We start from the raw sequence: 18,154 nt of genomic DNA on the forward strand, positions 1-18,154 counted from the left end.
CACACACACAACTTTTTGGGAACCTAAAAGGGCAGGGGAGTGGGGTGGAGAACTGTACAGTCACAGGTTTGAATATGTCTTGTCTGGAGTGCTGTGCAATGACTGCTGCATTTCAGGATGGCTATACTGCATGGTGAGGGGGGCTGAGTGCAGAGGGTAAGGGTCGTAGTTCTAAGGGCTGCTTGGTGAATGTACAGATGTTGGAGGCAGCTGGTGGTGGTGGTAAGAACCTGGATGCTGGGGGAGGGGGTTTTGAGTTGACATGGGGACACAAGGGAAAGAGCTTTAGGACGGGAGGGGCAGGTGCGGTAGTGCTCCGCCTGCATGGCTACATGCACCTGGATAGAGTCTGCTTGGCACTCCAGGATGCTTATCAGCTGCTTTGTGCTTTTCTTTCTGTCTGCTGTGTTTTTCTGGCAGATCCTGCTTTCCCTTTCCCTCCAGTCCTGCACTTTTTGATTCTCTGTGACAGAGTGCTGCATAACTGCTTGCAGCATGTCTTCTTTGCTTTTTCGTGGCTTCTTCCGGAGGTTTTGTAGTCTCTCAGCCGTTGATAACACAGGGAGCAGAGATCTCAAGGTTGCATCTGTAAGGGCAAAATGCAACACTTAACAGAGGCAGCATTGTTTATAACAGACAGTTATTCCCTCACAGTTAAGGAGGGTAACAGTCTTCACAAGAGCATAATTTTCCCATCCCAAAGACAGCGCACATAACTCACGGGAGCCCCAAAATGGTGAGTAAGGGGGACTGATTGTTTCAGGGCTGTACTGTCCGCGGGGTTTCTGTGCATTGGGGAAAGCAAACAGCTGCAGGCGGCTGAACACTATCCCAACATTTTCCACAGGAGTTTATCCTGGAAGATATCTCGCTGCTGCGGGTCAACTGGGAAGCACGGGAGGGTCTTCTACTGCAATGCGGATTCCCCCCTGGTCCCTATGCAGCTTGCCCGTGTCTTGCAATGGTCCCCCCACCCCTCGCAGCACAATGGCACAGACGCGTTAGCCTGACTGGGACAAGGACCACAGTGGCTCTCCCAAGAAACCTGTGCAAGTGCATTGCCCACGCTCTGGCTGAAACTTTTGAAGAGATTACCGAGGCCAATTACCACGATGTGATAGACCACATCAATGCTCTGTTCCGCATCTAGGCATGCATGCATGCAGCCCTAACCCTCCCTCCTCTCCCAAAAAATTTCAATCCTGAAAATAAAAGCTGCTTACTGGGAACCCGCTCCTCTGTTTGTCCTCCACCAAGTACCAGCTGCTGCAACTGGCTACCTTCCTCCTGGCTTGAGAAGAGCTCCTGGCTGCATGCCTCCAGGGACTCCAGGGTGTCTCACCTCACCCAACCCCAGTACCCTCACTCTTGCTTTCCTCCTCCTCCTCCTCCTCCTCCCCCTGCTCTGAAGTGTCCATTGTGGTCCTCGGAATGGAGGTGGGGTCACCCCCAAGTATCGCGTCCAGCTCTTTGTAAAAACGGCAGGTTGTTGGGGCAGCGCCAGACCAGCGGTTTCCCTCGTGGGCTTTGCAGTAGGCGCTCCGCAGCTCCTTCACTTTAACCCTGCACTGCAGCGTGTCCCAGTCATGGATCCTTTCCAGCATGGCCCTTGATATCTGCCCATTGGTATCATAATTCCTATGGCTGGAGCGCAGCTGGGATTGCACAGCTTCCTCCCTTCAAACACTGATGAGGTCCAGCAACTCGCCATTGCTCCATGCTGGGGCTCATTTGCCACGTGGAGCCATGGTCACCTGGAAAGATTCACTGATTGCACTCTACACCTGGCTGAGCAAACAGGAAGGGGATTTTAAAAATTCCCGGGGCATTTAAAGGGCAGGTCTGAGCCTTGGTCACCTGAGGCAAGGGCAGTAGAGTTCAAACTGATGAGCAGAGTGGCTGAACAGGCATTCTGGGATACCTCCGAATACCTCTGCAGGCCAATAACAGCGCTTTTGGTGGCCACACTGGCAAAGTAGCGCTGCATCAGCAGTGCTATAGTCGTTATTCCCCAGGTTGAGGTGGAGTACAACCAGCGCTGTAGCCAGGGAGATACAGCGCTGTATGTGCCTTGCAAGTGTGGACGGTCAGTGAGTTGCAGTGCTGTAAAGCCACCACCAGCGCTGCAACTCTCCAGTGTAGCCAAGCCCTCTGTCTCTAGAAAGCACATTATACACTTTTGTTTTGTGGGTAACTATTTCTGTTTCCATTATTCTCACTCAATACTCGCTTGAATCTGTTCTTTGTTAATAAACTCATCTTTGTTTTCACTATAAATATATTACAGTACTGTGCTGATATAGAGGACCCAAAACCTAAGTTGTAACCTTCCAGCTGTGTGTATTTCCTCTTTGAGAGGCAACTTACCTGGTAAAACCTGTGAGTGTCCAGTGACAGGGACTGGATGCTACAGTGGAACGCTCTTCAAACAGGGTTCAGAGATTGGACTGCATCTGCTGTTAACCTGCAAAGCAAAATAGAACTATCAAGAGTCCTGAGAAGAGTGTCCGAGAGCTACCGATAGACTCCGTCATGCTGGAGGCAGGGGAGTGGGGTGGGGGACAAATTGAACCACAATTTGGGTGCCTGGAGGAAGCTTCACACCCGCTTTATGGTAATCTGATCTAGACCACATTTCCCTAGTTTGCTTATAAGAATGTCAGGTGGAACTATCAAAAGCCTTACTAAAATCAAGATATCTCATCTATTGCTCCCCGCATCCACTATGCAGAGGCCATCTGCTATACTATTACGTGTTTAGCATAATCTCCCAAGGGAAACATAAGCAAGTGAGCTACAAAAATGGTTTGCAGCAATGTGCAAAAAAAATGAAATTAAAATTCATTGTGTTTTTTATTTCCAGAGACAGTTGCCTAAGCAACTGATGGTACACCTGAGCAAAATTATTATTAATTTCCACTATTATAATTTGTATTACAGTAACAGCCCTATTGTGCTAGGCTCTGTGGAGATATAGGAAGACAGTCTCTGTGTCCAAAAACTAACTGCAGATATTTTAAGTGGATCTCATTTGACATACTTGTATCACTTTTTATTAGTTGACTCACTAGCCTGTACTTTACTGGAGAACACAGTATAAAAATGTACAGCATACTTCCTTGCAAATAATATGTATTTCAGAGATTGTTTTTCCTTTTTGCAAGGGGCATGTGCTGTCTACTAAACCCATAGGAAAAACAAGGTTTTCTCAGTTCAAGCACATACATCCATAACAGCTTTATGGAAGGGCTAAAACCTCCCATCAGATCTGCAGGACAGATCTCAGATAAGCAGCTGAAATGAAGGATTATCTTGACTCTGACATGGAAATGTTTACTTTGATAATTTAAATGTCTGTGTTGGCATCACATTATTTGTCATTGTGCACACAACTCTCCTGAAGGGTACTAAGGACGTGATACAGAAACCTTACTCCCAGGAGAAATCCCTATTCACTCAAGTAATTCTATTGACTCCAGTAGCACTATTTGCACAAGTAAGGTTTACTCATGTGAGTAAAGGTTGGAGAATCAGAAACGTAGTGTTACCCAAAAGGACTGTTTTTAGGCCAACACGCTACAAATTGGATTATATTCTGACATTGATTAAAACAAAAAGCCAATGACACTCCCCTCTTTAGGTGGAATATGTGATACACAATAGATTCCTCTGTGGATAGAAATATAAGCAGTAAATAAAGTGTGATTTAACCTAGAATAATGCAGATTAAAATATTTGAACATAGTAGTCTGAAAGCCCAGGAGGAAGGAGTTCTTGGAAAGCACTAATTCAGAGAAAGAGAGAGAGAGACCTCAAATAATAGCAAATTAGAGATTATTTTATAATGGCAGAAAGGTAATGGCAAAAAATGCCAATGCCACATTATGATTCATATGCAGGGATTATCTGCACTTTTTCCCCCAACTATAATAAAACATTTGGTGCTAATTTTGGAACAGGTTAGAAATGTCATTAATTGTCAAACCTATTTGCCACCAGCTCTGTGCAGTATGTTCTTTGCTTGTCAGCCTCTGAGTATCCTTTAGTGAGGCAGTACGCTCACTCTTCATGCAGAATACCACCTATAAAACTTGGAATGTTATTTTTGTTACTCATAATTGGGCCAGTTAGTAAGTAATGTTGCTCGAAATTGGGCCAGCTAGTAAGCTTAGGGAGGACTAATGACCCACCAGAGTTTGGCAGAAAGCAGCACGTTTATTATACTGATAACTAAGCTCAAAGGGACGGGGGGGAGGGGCACACTCACACTCATACTCACGCTTCCAGGACAAACATGGCACTGGAGATGTCAGGATCCTTCAAGGTAAGTGTCCCACAGTGTAGCAATAGAGGGTGCGATAAAGGTAAGTCTTCCCGATGCACAATGGAATGCAATGCAGCGAACCACTGACCAGGTGGACCGGGCGAAGGGCCTTTACGGGAGGGGTAGGCCCCTGGTGGGCAGCACAGCTCGGGGGCGTGCGCATGGAATACACGCAATGGAGAGGGGCTGTGGGGGCAAGACTTGTCCCAGGTGAGGTGTGAGGAGCCTTACGTGTCAGAACCCTCTTCTCGTGAAGTAACTAACCCACCTGATCAGAAGGCTTTCCTGATGCACCAAACACCATCCACATTATCTTCCTCTAAAATATATTTCGAAAATGTAGTATTACAAACACCACAAATATTTTCTGTGTCAAATATAGCCTTTTAGAAGCCCATTCAGCATACTTTTAAAAAATCAGCATCTGTTCATACTATGGTTTTACTTTACATTAGAAAACACTTATTGCTATCTTATCACATTGTACTAGGTATCATACAAACACAGAATAAAGTATGACATCCAGAATTGCTTACATTCTATTTAAGACAAGATGCATTAAACACGTAAAAGGTCCATTTTGTTGAGGAGGAGACATATCCAGACTGACACAGTGATCAACCACTTAACACTGGGTAGGCCTCATCCTGAGTAGATCATCCCTAGGCCTGACAGATACATGAGGGTTCTGTGGTTTTAACATTTTGGCAGCACATGTATGGTTTGTCATGACAATCAGGCCTCAGGCTTGGAGACAGCAGCACTACTCCTGCAGAGACCTTTTCTAAGATCATCTTGATCACCCACACCAGGGTCAGACATAATTCAATCCTACATCTTTATTGTTTTCAAATATTTGAAAAAAATCATTCCTCCTTTTTTCATCTTTCCACGGATACAGGATGACCCAGCCTAATGATCTGGCCCCAAGCAAGTTTGGCGAAATCCAGGTTTAGGAGCAGGAAGTGGCTGGGCTGTCTCTCCATTAGGGGGGCTAGGGGTGGGAACACTTTTAAGGGTAGCCTCTAAACAGGGTAAACCATAAATCGCTTTAGCTAGAATGCCAGCAGCCTGCACAAGGACATTCAAGTCTGGGGTTTCATACAGGAAGAATTGTTGGAGTGTAGAGGATAGCACCAGTACCAATAAATTTTTTTTCCCTAAATAGCAGACTAACGTGACTTGGTGAAACTTGGAAATTCTTTTTTTGCCGTTATTTTTGGAAGCTCTAGCTCTGATGAAGGATAAATTAATGACAGTTGTTCTAGCAAAGATTTGAACTGTGTTTCATCCTCCATATATTTTTATGTTGTATTGCTGAAGGAGGAAGAAAAGATGGTTACTCACCTTTGTAACTGTTGTTCTTTGAGATGTGTTGCTCATATCCATTCCAGTTAGGTGTGCGCGCCGCGCGTGCACGTTCGTTGGAAGATTTTTACCCTAGCAACTCCGGTGGGCCGGCAGGTCGCCCCCTGGAGTGGCGCCGGCATGGCGCCTGATATATATCCCTGCCGGCCCGCCTGCTCCTCAGTTCCTTCTTGCCGGCTACTCTGACAGTGGGGAAAGAGGGCGGGTGTGGAATGGATATGAGCAACACATCTCGAAGAACAACAGTTACAAAGGTGAGTAACCATCTTTTCTTCCTCCTTCAGCAGGGGTATATATCAGGCGCCATCCCGGCGCCACTCTAGGGGGGCAACCTGCCGGCCCACCGGAGTTGCTAGTGTAAAAATCTTCCGACGAACGTGCACACGCGGCGCGCACACCTAACTGGAATGGATATGAGCAATCACTCGAAGAAGAATTAATGGTGGTTAGCTAATTTAGGGTTCCACCCTCCCATTGCAAGAACTGAAATTGGTGAAACTCCTATTGACTTCAAAAGGAGCAAGCTCAAAAAGACTAAACAGAAAAATGTATTTTTAATAGAACTGTGCTGTAATCCTGAGTGGAGGAAAAATTGTGTTCTCTTTATCTACTTCTCTCTCTTAAGAATATCTATATCTTTTTAGAGAGATAAAATAAAATAAATCTCAAAAACTAACAAAAACAGACATGAAGAACCCATGGGAGCATTTAATGTTATGTTTCTGATGACTGGGGACAGGCTACCAGTATCATCAACTACAGTGGCATGCAATGTTCCATTATAACCCAAGGTTACTTACTATTTGAACAAGATTATCATCTTTGAACACTTCCAAAGCATTGATCATTTCTAATGGAGATTAAACATTTATGACACTGAGTTAAGATACAAGAAGAAGAAATAATCAGGGTGGCAATCCAGCACTGATTGTTGACAAGAACTCATGACTATTTTATTGCTAATGATGTAAATATGTCAAACCCAGCATGCACTCGAAGCGTGTCTATATACCTAACTGTATGCTCATAATTTATGATTGCACAAGCATGACTCTGGTCCAAAGGGAATTGCTAGCATAGAACTATGTGTTTTCAGTTAGGGAGGTGTGTTTAATTACACCGCCTTTTCAAACACTTACTTTAGTGAAGCAACTTGCATTGGAGTCAATGGATTTGAGTACTTCAGATTTTATGCAAACGCACAAGACAGAGTACCAACCTTTTAATTTAACATTACTCTGGCTCTTGCTCATGTTGATGTTTCCTCTCCCAATAATATAATATGGTTTCCAGTTATATGGGTTAGTAACTTGCTTGATTTCAGATTTTGTTACCAACTTGAAACTCAGCCCATATTGGCAAACCTTTTCTGAAAACTGTGCCTACTTTGGGGAGAAAAAGGCTCAGGTTCCATGTTTAATCCACCTCTGCAGAGGATCTTGCACCCTCTCAATAGACCCCCAATCAATTTTCCTACTTTGGGGCTGGCTTCTGGGCACAGTTACCATGCCTTCTCACATCTGGTGTCTACAGGGGCAGACAGTTGATCCTGTCTCACCTTAGAAGATCTTCAAACAGTGTCAAGCTCCCCCTGCTTCTCTATCTTTTGTATATTTTAAAAGGGAACAGGTTGCCTGCCTCCTAACCCCCATTCAGCAGCACTGGGACCCAAAAGGCTCTATTGGTTTCTGCTGTTCTTGCTGCAATAGCTATTTGCTGCATGCTAGGGCCTGACATATCCCAGATTGCACCACTCTATGGACTCCCCAAAACAGCTGTTTCTGCCACTGTACTTTTTAAAAACATTTCATATAATAGAATTAAAATGAAAGTGGTTATCCAGTTAATATTAATTATTCTCTTCCCAGAGGAAGGATGTATTGTATGCAAGATGGCTTTAAATTGTAGAGGTATATAGGATGGTTCAGAGGGACAATAGGAATGAGGATTCTCAGTAAGTTTGTTTCTATTTGTGAACTTGGTACTGTACCAGAGGGAGGGAAGATTACGAAGTCTGATCTCTTGCACTTTTCACCAATAACCTTAAAATGATGGGCAAAAGCGGTAGGGAATTTTGAATTTTTGGATATAGTTTCACTTAGTAGCTCTATCAAGTCACTTCAAAACCATTGCTTTAGGCAATTAAGTCTCTTGTGACACAATTAGAAGCCTTTCTGTGTGGATAAAATCATTTACAAGATTAACCTTATGGAGAAATATAAACAATTTCTGAAATTACTAGAACTTTCTTCTGTCACTGAAAGAAAAAGCTTACCGCACACCACAGTCACCCTCTTAGACATTGATGGGCTGACTATAGCAGCAAGTTTAGTGAAGTCTATCAAGAGTCTAATTGCTGTAACTTACACCTTCCAGACTGCTCAACATACAGGCTACTGTAACTTCAACTCTCTGTTGACACACTGAGCTTTGATTAACATTGAAGTCAGTAGAGTTATTCTGCGGTTACGCCTGAGTAACTGAGATCAGAATCAGGGCCCTTTATGGAGGATATTTTGCTCTGATTTTAGTGGGTTAAGAGAAAACATATATGCAAAATGAATTGTGGACCATATTTTGGAACAAGAAGTGTATAAATAAGAGGTACCTGCATATCACTATGCATCCTTATTTTGATCATCATCCATCCATCCTCCAAATTTCTCATCTATTGTTTTTAGCTCTTTCTTGTTCCATCATGTCTGCCATTAGATTATAAACAGACTAGGACAGGGTAGTTTTCAACAGAGGCTATTAACACTCTGCGAGGGCTAGAGATAATGGATGGAAAACCTGGTCAGAGAAGAATCACACCCTATTTATTTATTTATTTTCAACTCCTTAAGAAGATCAGAACATTTTTACAAATTGCATACATCTCCAAAAATTCTAGGGCCTCGTTCTAGCCTCAGTTACACAAGGTATAAATCAGGACATAAATCCAGTAAATTCAATGGAGTTATCCTGGTCTAAGTGAAATCAGAATCAGGTTCCTATAGAATATCATCATTCATTAAAGGTTGACAGAGAGACTATTAGGAATCTTTTTAGGATATAATATTTTTTTAATCTATATTGGATGCTACATTTGAAATTCTGGTGACAATTAACTAGTACTTTGGGATCCCAAATAAGGTTAAAAACTTTCAGATACATTTTTGGTTAAATCTGAAGTATCTGCAAGGGGCATTTAGCTTAGTTTAGCTGTTGTATGGAGGCAAGACTATAAACAGAAAGCCCAATTCTTAACTAAGAACTGCGCACATGGAACGTCACTGGCAGATTCCCACCAAAGTCAACAGAACTTCATTTATGAGCAAGAGTCTGTGCTTGCTAATCAAGTTGCAAGACTGGGCCCTTAGTTTATAGGAAGCATCTACTTTTCTACCAACAGAGGAAAATCAATATAGTTTCGGACTTAACACACGTAACTCTACATTGTAGATGAAAGTCATCTGATGTTCTTTTTTATACAAATTCTATTTTGTTGGCGGTGACAGCTGGCGTAATACAAAGATATCACAGCATTTGTAATATTTATTATGCTAGGCTGTGGTATTGTATTAAAAGACAACAATATTTGGTCTTATGAAGCTAAAGATTCTAGGTAATTATAAACACAGTTAAAGAAAAAGGATTATGTTTGGAAAAATACTGAGGATGAAGATGACAGAAAAAAATCAGCTATAATTGAATTCTAAAACAATTGTTTTGTTTAATAATCAAGAAAAGTTGTTTTGTTTTCTTGACCTTTGTCAGGTGTGCATATATGTACTCATTTGTGTGTCACTTGTCCTTTTAGGACCTAGTACCTTAACTTTTATATATCTGCATGTTTAACCTTTGATCATCTGTCTTCTAATTTTTATTACAGCTTCAAGGTCTTCTGATTGATAGTTTTTATTGGGGAAAATCTTAAATGGATCACCATTTGTGATAGTGATTCATTTTTTTCAACTTTAGATGTCACTTATTTTGATTGGTATATTAACATTTTCCAGTGTGGGAAAAGCATGAGCAATTTAATATACTACTCTCATATACAGTAATATCTTATCTCTTGCAAAAGCAGTTTCAGTAGTCATTACCTTTAACTTACCTTGAAGTAAAGCCAGCTAAGTTCCACTCTCGAAAAAAAAAATATAATACAAACAGCAAGCAGTAATATAAGTACAGCTAGAACTGGAAACAATCAGTAGAAAACACACGTGCTAGTGATTATCAGTCTTACACTCAAACTTTGAGCTAATTCTACAAACATACTGAACAGAGATAATGCCCTTTATTTTGACAACTAATTGAGAAATATTTATTTACATATAAATATTTACATAACAAGCAATTAGCTTCTAAAGTTAATGAACTGATATATCCTCAGGATCAATCCATCTACTGAGAGTATTTCAGCAAAAACAGAAGAGTGATATGTGTTACAGAAATTACTGAATTTCTGCTGAAATTCAGTTGAATTGAAATGAAATGAAATTGTTGCTGAAAACAATCTTGCCATTTAGGGCTCAGTTTTGCATTATTTATGAACCCCAAACTCTCATTGGATTAAATTCTGCTTTCAATTACACCAAATCAAATTTTGTAGTTCATTTTTGAATGACAAAATAACCAAGAGAGGTTCACCCGTCTATCAGAAGTCCCTATCAGGAGAAATTGTACAGTATCATTTAAAACCTTCCACTCAAACTGAGCACTTTAATATTCATAGGAGGAAAGAAATAACATATCCTTTAGTGTTGATTTGTTATAGAGGAGAGAGATTTATTTTGTTGTACTTCTCTGTGCATTTTTATTGTTTTTGACATTTTTTATGGGCATAATGAGACTTAAAAAAACCCCAACACAGGCGCTAAACACATCAGATCAAGTAGTCCCATTGTACCTAACAGATAACTGTAACCGCCCAAGCAGTCAGGAACTGAATTCCAAGTTCACTGCTAGACCTTAGTAACAATCAGTCTTCTTAATTTTATGAAGCCAGGTACAGATCCAAAATGAAATATCTCTCTTTGGATTGGCTGGAGCTTGACTCTAGCAGGACTAAGCTAGTTTCTCTATACCTTTGTTGCCTCATGTTTTTTTCCATTCAAGGACATGGGTAATATACAGCTGTGCCAAAGGAGCTGAAGATGTAACCTTGGAGTGCATACTTTAGAGTTAATTTATAAAGTCAGCCTGCCTATGACAGCTGGGGCAGTTTAACTTTCAACTATTAGAGTGTTTCAGTTCTGATCTGCAAATAAAGGTTGTCGATAGATTCTTTTTAAGCGATTTAGCAGCTTGTTCTATATTATCTCATTGGAGTGGGCAGATGGATAGTAAGAAGCTCTGTCCTCTAAATTACATAACAACTGATATTCCAGAAAACAGCAGTGTTGTTGCTTATGTGCAAAGGTTGGTGCAAATCTTTCAAAGGGGAAAAGCGATGCATGAAGAGGGATGCGGCTTACCTAAGGGCCTGATCCTGTGAAAGATGCTGAGCATCCTCAACTCCCATTAAAGTCAGTAAGATTTCAAGATGAGCAACACTTTTCAGGATTAGGCCCTACAAGAGCAAGTTGTATTTATACTTCTGTATCTTTCACTCTCTCATCACCCTCCAAACGTTAGATAGTAGGTAGATGTCACCCCCACCACATAATGGTATGACAACCACGGGAATAATTTAGAGATGCAGACAGCTGGTCATGATAGCCACAGAGTATGTAACATTTATTAATACCATTAACTAGACTTGTTATTATGCACTGAAAACAGTACTCCTAGTCCGTGTTGATTACAAATTATGCTTTGTTTTAATTCTTACACACGTGAATGGTGTCCTTTTCCTAAAGAGCAGTCTCCAAAGTCTAAGTGTGGTTTTACTTAAAGTAGTGACTATTTTAAAATGATGTCTTCTTATTCAACAGATTTGCCCCGGCTGTATTCAGAATCATGACTCTGCTTATTGTAGATGACAAAAATAATGTTTTTAGTCCTAATAGTATAGCAGATCCTCCACAGTCATGATTTTACACATCCTTATGCATCTTTAACAGAATTGTTAGTAAGCAGATAAATTCCCATTGTATTGCCCATCTGCTGTGCCATCCTCTCACATGTCAAAAGTGTAACCCAGGGGTCAGCAACCTTTCAGAAGTGGTGTGCCAAGTCTTCATTTATTCACTCTAATTTAAGGTTTTGTGTGCCAGTAATACATTTTAATGTTTTTAGAAGGTCTCTTTCTATAAGTCTATAATATATAACTAAACTATTGTATATAAAGTAAATAAGGGTGTTTAAAAGTTTAAGAAGCTTCCTTTAAAAATAAATTAAAATGCAGAGCCCCTCAGACTGGTGGCCAGGACCTGGGCAGTGTGAGTGCCACTGAAAATCAGCTAGCGTGCCGCCATCGGCACGCATGCCATAGGTTGCCTACCCCTGATGTAACCAAAGGTATAATATGAAGACAATGAGTGTGGCACCGGTATGACAGAGAAGAGATTTTCCAGGCTCAATACTACTACTGGTGATTGTGTGGGAAAAGGAAATAACCCAGCTTGACTTTCATAGCTCAGGATGAGTTTGCAAGGCAAACAATTAGGAAAATATCCCTTTACTTGTATACTGAGAAAACTGGATTTAGAGTTCATTGAGACAACAGACCTGGAAACTAATATGCCATTTTTACAATCACCTTTCAGAGCTAACCCAATTTGAAGCAACTGTTCTGATGTTCAGAACAATCAGAGCCTTATATTGAAGGAAACCCATCTATCATGAAACCTGGAGGAGCAGGTTTTACTGGAATTTCTCTCTTTGGATTGGTTCTAAAACTTCACTGACTCAAAAACTGACTGTGACTCCAGTCAAATCAATCCTTGAAAGAAATGACCATCAGTGTCCAGGAGCTGAAAACTGTTGAAGGCAGCTGTCTGCTAACCCCCACTGGATTTCTCTGGTCCCCAGATTTATCCTTTATGTCTGTTTGCTCTCTAGTTTTTCTCCAAATTCACTTGATACTGTGAATGTACAGCCGTACTAAAACTGACTGCCAGCCTCTTTCACAACCCTCCTGCACATCTCCAGTGGCTAGCAGGAATGACCCTGGGAGACACCCAGCAGTTTAAATCCCACTTGGCAGTATGAAAGCAGTAGTTATAGTGCATTTGGATTATCATGCAGCAGGGTCCATTCAATCACAGAGCAAAGGAAAGGATTTCTGAGCTCATCCCCTGACAGCATTGCATGTAGTAGCACACACTGAGGATATAGCAATAAATAGAAACGCAGCAGCTTGGCTGGTTGTACAACAAAACTGTCTTATTGCTGCTCATGGAACAACTATTGGTGACCTCTTCCCAACCTACTGAGCAATCTGTCTCATAAGTAACTTAACAGGAACAGTCTCTCTGAAGGCATGCATGACAACTGATGTGATGCAGAAATGCTCACAGCTAGCTGGTGTGATGCTTCTCCCCAGTCCACTGGTTGGTGCACTCCGATCAATATCTATTCACTTAGTCTATGCACATCATAAAAAGGTGCAGGATTCACCCAGTTCTTACAACATTCTTGTCACACTGCCTGGTATGGGACACAGCTAAGAGCGCCAATCTTAGATCAGACTGCCAGAACACAGGGCATATACCCCAAACTGGAGGTATATTCTATTATAAGACTTTACCAAGCCAGTAATAAAAAGGTGCTTCCAAAATACTATAAAATTTATTATGAAGCCACAGACAAGCCCCTTCAGGCACTCTAGCCCCTTATGTACCACTCAGACAAACCAGACTTCTGTGATAAATGATTATTAAAACCAAGAGTCAGATATATTAGTTTCTTCCAGTTCCAGAGAACCAGACACATGCCCCAGGTCAAATACAATTCAGATCTTACCCAAAAATCATGCTGATAGCCAAAAGGGTTTATTTAAATGAGAAAAAAATAAGAGTTATTAGGAAGTTAAAATGAATCATATACTTCACAGTTGATTTCAGAATTTGTAGATCAGGATAATAGCTGTGATATTAAATCTACCAGTTTCTAATAAGTCTCCCTGGACCACCCAAAAAGATTGGAGGTCATCAGTCCTTTATTCAAAGCTTCCCTTTGCTAGAAATCATAGTCCAGAAATGTGGAGCAGGATGAAGACCAAGAATGATGTCACAGTCCACAATTTATAGCTCTTATTCCAGATACCTGGAAAGTTACTGACATAAGCACAGAGTCCTGGATCACATGTGCCTTGCTGAGTCACGAGGTATTCATTGCCTTCCTACTGCCTGAAGAGACCTCGGAGTCCCTGGAAGAACTGATTGTCCTTAATGGGCCATCAAACAAGCTGGCAAGCCTTGATGTAAATTTATCTTGGGGGCATTACCCAGAAAACACCCAAAGACAGCAGAGTCCCTGGAAGAACCAATTGTCCTTAATGGGCCATCAAGCAAGCTGTCAAGCCTTGATGTAAATCTGTCTTGGGAGCATTACCCAGAACACAACAGGTTTGAGACAAACACACAGAGTTTCATAACTTCATACACAAGGATGATACATTAAACAGGATAATCATATTAGCAGACTATAACTTTTCCAGTGACACCTTACACAACGTATTTTGTCCAAGATTTATCACAATTGTGCAACAGTGGCGATACATCAGTGATGATACATTTGTGTAAACTTGGTCATCTTTCTTTTAGATAATGTCACAATTGTTATATCCCCACTTACTCAGCAGGCAACTGCTATGCCCCGGCCATTGGCTGACTGCCATCTTCACTCTCACGGCATTAAAGATCAACGAGTCCTGGGAGAATCCAGAAAGCATGCTAGAAAATTTGCAATAAGATGACTGGTGTCACTAACCCCCTGCATATTTAGAATGTGACAGTACTTTCTATTACAGTATATCTTCCTTCTCTCCAAGGTGGGAGGGATAGCTATATGAGTGCAATAAGTCACCCTCAAGATATTCAGAGAGCCAGCAAAGGGAAAGAACTTTTCCTTTGTGCACATTATATGTATTTGGGGGTAGGGGGGAGACAACATAGCAGTCATAGTGTTTGAGCATTACTGATATAGGTGGCTGACAATTTCTGGCATGGGGTGGGGTCACATCAGCAATAATCCACTAAGAGGGGCTCTATAGCACTAACAGAGAGGGCAGCTGTTCTCTTTTGTTCTCTAGGACATAGCTCAATAGGTCTTATAGCTCACATATTGCCCTGGGATTCAGGTAGACCTGTTGCAAATGCTCAACATGATTCTTTCCCTTGCTCCTCCACTGAACCTGAATTCATACTGAAAAACATACAAAGTCAACATGGTAAACTAATTGAAAGACTGTATTAGGGCTTGGCATGCACCACCCTCTAGGATAGCAACATGAACATACACTTTGCAAAGGTATCTGAGAGGAGACACCCAGGGCCGGCTCTGGCTTTTTTGCCACCCCCAAGCAGAAAAAAAAAAAAAAGAATACCCCAACCAGGGTGCAGGGAGGCCGGAGCGGTGAACCAAGGAAAAAAAAACCAAAAAACCTAGGGTGCAAACTTTCGGTGTCACTTACTTGGGGGCTCACGGCTGCCTCCCCCGGCCACACTGGTGAGCCTCTGGGTGGGTGGCAGCTGCACTCTGGCTAGCAGGACTCCCTACGCTGCAGACATGCCCTGGGCAGTGGAGTGAGTGCCCCGGCCAACCGAGGTGGGGAAGAGAGAAAAGGCGGGCGGCCAGGGCTTCCTTCAGCCTGGGCGCTCGCCACTCGGCCTCTCCCACCGCGCCGCCTCCTGGGAGGGCTACGTGCCACTCCCGCCTGCAGGTGAATTGAAAGTCGTCAGTCGGCAGGGAGGGAAGGACACGGGCTGCCGACCTTGCTGCAGACCTGGCACCTTCTGGGGCAGATGGAATGCGCAGCCTGCTCCCAGCAGAGCGTTCCCCTCTCTTCCGCGCTTCCGCACCCTACAGTAGTGCACTGAAAGTCGGTGAAACAAAAGAAAAACAAACGAACTAAAAAAAAAAAAAAAAGGCGGCTATGCCACCCTAGAATTGGACCGAATGGTGCCTGGAGCCGGCCCTGGAAACACCTATGGTAGAACACAGCCTAAAGCTGCCCAGAAAAGTCACATCAATAACCACATCAGCTAATTGATCCCATTGCGTGTATATAAAAGTTAGAGACTGAGAGCCTGTTTGAACATTGGCTCAAACTAAAGCTACAGTAATGTGCATAGAATATTATAGGCTCAACCTCATAAGTCAACATGGTGTATATCCCATGGCAATGGCCTATTATAATATATCCCCTTTATCAGATTCCTTTATTTAAGCACAGGAGACCTGATTTACATGGTTATGGCATTAGCATGTCACTAAACCACAGTATCAAGTGGATGTTCAATCAGAATAATTACAATCATACAGTGACAGTTCCACTCTACGAGTCCGAGTTCCATTACTGCTTGAGTTGTGTTTGAGGTCATGGCCAGCAGCAGCAACCATAGGCCAACTGAAGCCAACAGGGAATTCCATCACTGGAGTGTAGTACCTAAAGATGATGTACCTAAAGACCACATAGATCATAGGTAGATATAGGCAGAAGTCTCAGGGCAGTAGTTCTGGTGGCTGGAGACAGAGCAGAAATGTTCCTGGACAAGAAAATACAGGTGAAACGTCCAACAAAGAAACTGAAATTGCCCAGGTAGAGGTGGAGATCATAGCAGATAGACAAAAATCAGTGCTACGGGTCCAGAAAAACTGATCATATTCTAAAAATGACTGTGAAAGAAAGATAAATCTCAGTGCTAATACACTCTGTGTCTGTAACTAAAACATGGGGGAGATGGACAAAACAAAAAAATTAAAAATCAATGAATAGGATGCTGGTCATAGTAGGAAAGTGTTGGGTCTAAACTTTTGGTGAACTTTGGAGCCAAAAAACACCCAGACTGGCCGTCTCTGCATAATCCTTTCTGAACCTGTTTTTAAACAAAGCACTAACCTGCAAACTACTCATGACACCCCCTTCCTCAAGTAGCCATTAGCCTTTTATCTCTATGCATTTACTTCTTAAACTTGCTCTTCCTGTAAAATCTTGATTGATTATGCATGACCATTATCTTTTGTTAATCACTTTGTTTACTTCTGTGTATAAATATTGATGCCCACCCCTAATAAAGGGGCCACACTTATTCTAAAGCTTTTGGGGTAGTGTGTGCCCGTTGATCAACGCATTTGTGTCTGGTCTCTGACAGAATTGTGGGCCCATATTCCAACTCCGCACAACCTCGGGTGTTGGAGAGGTGAGTGAGGACTTGCTTTATTACCTAACAATTTGGGGGCTCGTCCGGGATTCCTTCTGGTGCGGTACCTCTGTCCAGTGGTCAGACCACTCATATATGAATTGGCAAGGCGCCACAGGAGATTTCTCCTAGCCAATTCAATATTGAGGGGTCGTGTATTGGACAGCAGGGTAAACGCCAGTTGGAGGGCTCCTGTCAGACACCATGGGTCAAGGGACTAGCGTGCCTCTTGAGAGTCCGTTGGGGATTGTAAATAAGTTATGGAATGAAGGGAAACTCCCAGTACAGACAGGAATGTCTAGGAAGAAGTTGTACACACTATGTGTAAGGAATTGGACTGGGTATACCGCGGTATTGGCCGACTCGGAGATGAGGTGGCCTTCGTATGGCTCTTTCGAGCAGGCTGCCTTAAGAGGAGTAAAGAGCCAGATCGAAAAAGACCATCCGGGACAGTTATGTTACTGGTTTTGTTGGGACACAGCAGCAGAGCTGTGGAAATCTTTAAAAATTATGGCAGTCAGGTACTCTCCCGAGAGTGAACCCCCTCCAGGTTATTTCGATGAAGGGTGTAGACCACGGCGTGTTTTGACTCGTCAGCTGGTCCCCTCTGCACCTGCCCCTATTCCTCCGCAGGGGAACTCTCTCCTTGTAGCAGAGGGGAATCTGCAGGATCCCAAATTGGAATTTGTGCAGAAGGATGAGGAGGAATTGGAGGGGCCAACCTCGGGAGGAGTAGTTACTAGGCTTAGGTCCAAGCAGGTACAGCAGGGTGCATGCCCCCCCCCTGAGGATAGCCTAGAGGATGTCTCTGTCAAATCTCTTGCGAATAATAAAAGTATGGTTATAGAGATGCCTTTACAGGTGCACGATCAACCTTATATGAGCAATGATGGACGATTGCAACATGCTAGTATTGTGGAATATAAAGGATGGCTAGAATGGGATTTGAAAGAGTGGGGACAGTTGTCAGGGTCTTTTGGGGAAAATCCCCGAAAGATCATAGAACTTCTAGAAAGATTGTTTTTAAGTTATAATCCTACTTATACGGATGTGGATCAGTTGTTAAGTAGAGTTTTGACTGGAGAAGAACGTAGTAGATTGTGGATGGCAGAAAGGACATGGGGAGATAGCAATGCAGCTAATGTTACTTGGATGGATAGGCGGGATC

The 18,154-nt window shown here is 42.4% G+C and overlaps 1 long non-coding RNA gene across 1 annotated transcript in view; it reads right to left on the reverse strand.

Moving 5' to 3' along the window:
* Positions 1-485: 485 nt before the first annotated feature.
* The window catches only part of LOC115659751, a 93,772-nt gene continuing 76,103 nt past the window's right edge, over positions 486-18,154 (reverse strand). Inside the window, exons 3-5 of the long non-coding RNA XR_004002645.1 lie at positions 4,593-4,643; positions 2,368-2,464; positions 486-586 (exon numbers count right to left, since the gene is read on the reverse strand). This is a non-coding gene — a long non-coding RNA (uncharacterized LOC115659751). The remainder of the gene's footprint in view (positions 587-2,367; positions 2,465-4,592; positions 4,644-18,154) is intronic.

Source organism: Gopherus evgoodei, chromosome 11, assembly GCF_007399415.2.
Source record: "Gopherus evgoodei ecotype Sinaloan lineage chromosome 11, rGopEvg1_v1.p, whole genome shotgun sequence".
Lineage (NCBI taxonomy): Eukaryota > Metazoa > Chordata > Testudines > Testudinidae > Gopherus > Gopherus evgoodei.